Source organism: Zingiber officinale, chromosome 7B (assembly GCF_018446385.1).
Source record: "Zingiber officinale cultivar Zhangliang chromosome 7B, Zo_v1.1, whole genome shotgun sequence".
Taxonomy (NCBI): domain Eukaryota; kingdom Viridiplantae; phylum Streptophyta; class Magnoliopsida; order Zingiberales; family Zingiberaceae; genus Zingiber; species Zingiber officinale.
In genome coordinates, this window is record NC_055999.1 from 86,297,661 (window position 1) to 86,302,280 (window position 4,620).

The following is a 4,620-nucleotide window of genomic DNA, read 5'->3' on the forward strand; positions in this document are numbered from 1 at the left end:
AGGCCTCATAAAGGATCAATTCTTATTCTCTTGCTTGTGCTCCCTCTTATGGCCGGCCCTCTCCCCTTTCCTTTCCCCTTGCTCTCTTTTATTTCTTTGTGGTGGTGGTGGCCGGATTTTAGAGAAGGAGGAAGAAGCTTTTGGGTAGTATTCATCTTGGAGGTTCATCGCCCACACGACGTCCAAGAGGAGGTGAGGAATACGGCAGAAGATCTCGAGGTTATTAGCATACAAAGAAAAGGTATAACTAGTAATTGTTTTCCGCATCATGCTAGTTTTTCTTTATATGAATTCCAAATACAAGAGGCATATGATTCTAGAGTTTCGAATTTGTGATTCGAGTTTGTGTTTTTTTTTGTTTTTCGAATTTGTGATTCGATTGTTCTTTTTGGTTAAACCTAGAGTTATATAAGGAAATTAAATATTAGCTTTCCTTAAAAGGCTTTGTCTAGGCGGTGATGGATGATCCCATACCCAAGAAGGACTAGTGCCTCGCCATGCAGTCCTGGAAGCCAATTTTAGAAATTAATATTTAATTGAAGTTATAACATAGGTGGATTTGGATCAATAATGTTAAGTATCGTTTGTGATCCAAATCTAAACCATTAAGAACAGATAAGTTAAATTTGGAATCAATAATGTTAAGTTCCGTTTGCGATTCCTAATTTATTTTCTAAAGAACACAATAGGTTGTTTAGGAAAGTTTGACACTTGTACAAAATTTTTATACAGTGGAGTCGGTACGATCTTCCTAGGACCAACCAACACCAGGCTCCTGGAAGGGGATAAAACTTTATCCCCTTCGCAACGGATCGAGGTCAAACGTGATCTGGATAGAATCATGTTCCGGACGCCCGAAATAGGTTCGGGTGCCCAGACCCTTAAAGTCAACAAGGTTGACTTTTTTTGTCCGGGCCCTCTGCTCCGATTCTGCTCACCTCAGTCCGGGTCTTCTGCTCTAGCTCTGCTCGCTTGGGTGATTTCGTCCATCCGGAATAGGGCTCACCCAAACTCAACTCCCGGCCTTCTCGAGCAACCTTCTGCTCCGGCTTCTCATCCCTCGGAAACGCCGCACACCTCCTTCTCTTCCGCCCGTATACTTTTCTATAGTACCTCATCCCTTGGATCGACCGAGCCCATCGACTCTCTCCCATGACGTCCTTCTCGCTTGTCACGTCTTTTGCCCGATTCCCTGCGCTCCTAAGTTCCTGCACACTTAGATACAGGGTTAAACACAACAGGACCTAACCTAACTTGTTTGATCACATCAAAACATCCTTGGGGTACAAACAAAAGTTTGATTAAGTTGATGTTCTTTCAGTAAATCTTCTCCTATCTTAGTCAGAACCACTCTCGTTAATTGAGTATTTCTATATAAAAAAAAGTTGAGAGAATAGCCTCCACAATGAAAACAAGTAAGGATTAAAAACTTATATAATAAATGATTAAGATATAACAAACAATTATTTATAAGGAGAATAAACTCACCAAAGGAAGCACTCGGTTTTATGTCAACCGGAGTAAGTCCAAAAGCAAATAATAAGCCTTCCATGGTCAATGTAGGCAAGTTGAACTTGGCACCTCTTAGTTTCTCCATAGAGGCACGGAAGGTTGGATCTGCGGGGATATTGCCTAAGTTGGGGATAGGAAGAAGACTCTGTTACCAGGTTATAGGATAAGGTGGAGGAAAGGGAAGACATATGAAGAAATATTTATCTCTTCATTCCCCCTGTGGTGGAACTCTATTGAATAAAATTGCCTTAGGAAGCACCTAAAATTTGAATAGACCATTCTCTACTTGATAGGGACAGAAAAAATGATGGAATAGACGAGGGGATAAGGGGACATTGAGTAAGCAAAAAATAATAACAACGCCACTTAAGATATTGAGGGATTGGGGAATAAGTTGGTGTATGAGAAGGTTGAAATATCGACTAACATCAATAAAGAAAGTATGTAGAGGAAACCAGAGACTCGATGGGACTTGTTCCTAAAGACTGCAATGCTTTCTAGTGGAGGACGGTGAGGACGACCTTCTAGGGTGGGAATGACTATATAGGAAGGAATATCGTAGTTTAGATAGAGGTCGTAAACCTCATAGAGGGTGAAACTGGAAGAACACTAAACATACCACTCGTTATGCTCCGACATCTTTGAGAGAAAGGATCACTAAGGTCAAAGAGGAGAAGAACAGAGAGCTAGAGGAGAAATGACGAAGTCTTAGGGTTTTGGCTGAATGTTTATAAGGATTCTTCAAAAAGGCTAATTGAGGGAGACCGTCGGATCCTAGCAGTACAAAAGGTGAGATTAACTGAGAACCGTTTGATAATTGGATGAGGCGGTGGGCATAGAAAAATGGGTGCACTTATGACATCAAGCTCACACGTGTCACCAATGAAAGGCTTACATCAGTAATCAAGGTAATAGGTTGTCATCCCAAAGCATCGGCATAGGTACCGAGAATGAGCATAAAATTCAAGGTCAAGTTAAAATTGGAAGAAAGAGAGCCATGAACTTTCTATTTGGGCAGGCAACATAAGTTGCAGTCCAACTTGTCATGAGAATTAAATAAGTTTAAGCTCGATCAAGAACAAGCTCAGATGAAAGTGAACTTGGCTAGCCGATTAGAGACCGGATGGATGTCGGATGCATTTAGTCCTGAATGGAGGAAAACTCGGGCAGAGGTAAACTTGACTAGTTACCAAGGGTTGAATGAGTGTTAGGATAAATATAGTGTGAACTCATGGCCATGGATATTAACCAGACATTTGACTCTTATGTCTAGAGTCTTTCCTGTATTATAGATACTAGAGACCTTTATCTATTATCTCTCCTTGTGTAAGTTGTAAGCCTTTGCCTTTATTAGGAGTAGCCTAAGAAGCAAGTGGAGGAAGGTTTTCTTTCATTTTTTTTATCCAGGGTATCTAGTTCTATTTCCAATTTATTAATATGAGTTTCAAACATAGAAACTCTTGTTTATAATAAAAAATTTTGAGTACCTCCCTTAGATAGCTGGATTATGGGTATTGTAATAGAGAATAATTGTTGAAGACAAAGATTACATGCTTATTTTCTACATAACTTGCAGGTACCTCTCTTATCTAAAGATGGATAATAACTACAAAAGAAACAAGGAATGTTATCAGTTCCTATCTTTAGTATCCAATCATGTGGACAATTAAGTTCTTCTGTAGTTTTATACTAAGTTGTTTAAACATTGGATTTGTATCTGTTAGAGTTGTATCCGGTAATTCATCCCATAATTCTTCTAGATTATCTAGAGTATCTAAGGGTATGTAATTTTGGAGTCCAGGATGAAGGTTATACTGCTAGTATGATGGCTGCAAGAATGAATTTACAAGACTATAGTCAAAAGAAGGAATAACTTCTTTCACATCATCTACAAAAACAATAGAGTAGATGAAGGATGTATCAGAAACATCTGATTGTACTTCTACTAAATAAAAGTTTGAGCAGGTAACTAGTTTTTCTTCTCTTGTATATAAATTCTTCTTATTTGGGCATGTAGAAGATAAATGTTCTGGTTCATTATAGGCAAAACATATAATGGTATTAGCATACGTTTTCTTTGGTTTGAACTTTCACACATGTTTTTCCTTATTTAGATATGGCTTCTTTTCTCTACTTTTTATAACATAGTATATTTTTTGGGGTTTTACTACTTTGGGTCTTGATATCGATGGTCTAGGGATTCTTGATGAATGATTTTTATGAGTTATTCTTGATCTAGGTTGAGTAAGACCATATTGTTGAGGAGTATATATTTGGCTACAAAATCCATATTGTTGATTTTTAAGTTGCTTTTGTATGTGGATATAGGTACATTTTTCTTTAAGTATGGAAATAATGTGTTGGATTCTTACTCCAATGTTATCATATTATGGTGCTACATTCATATCTGACCAAGCTTTATGTATTTCTTTCCCTAAGTCTCCTGGAAGTTTGTTAAAGAGTCTTTCTCCTAATTCTGGGTTACAATAGTTTCCTGAGACTACTGTTAATGCTAGGAAGTCATTACAAAAAAGATTAATCTAATTCCAGCTAAAGAGCTGTAATTGTTCTAAGTCTCGCATAGCTTCTCTTTGTCTTATATCTAATCCAGTATTCGTATCTTTGGCAGTAAATAACCTATGAATTGTGTAGTAAAAATTTAGTATGTTATTTCCTTGTGAGGTCATCCTTGCTACTTCCTCGGGATAAGTAGTTTTATAGGCTTCCCATTCTATCCTGGCAACATCGTCTAAGTAATTTTCTCCTATTCTTATCATGGCTTTACCTGTTTCTATGTCTAATTCATGTCGAGCTTAATAATCTCTTTTTGCAAAAACTATCCATTGTTCTAAATATGTATCATAAAGTTGTGAATCATCACATTCTCCAATATTTAATAAGACAAAATTTTTACCAAAGTAAGTAATTTCATGTGGTCTCCTTTTTTCTATTATTCTCAATAAAGGATTATTATTAGTATAGGGAGTAATATTTGTTCTTAGAGGATGTCCTTCTCCATAATCCATAATTCTTATAGAGCTTTCAGAGTATCTGACTTATAAAGGTTGTGGCCTGAAATTACTAGTGCTACTAGATTCGGTTGGATTT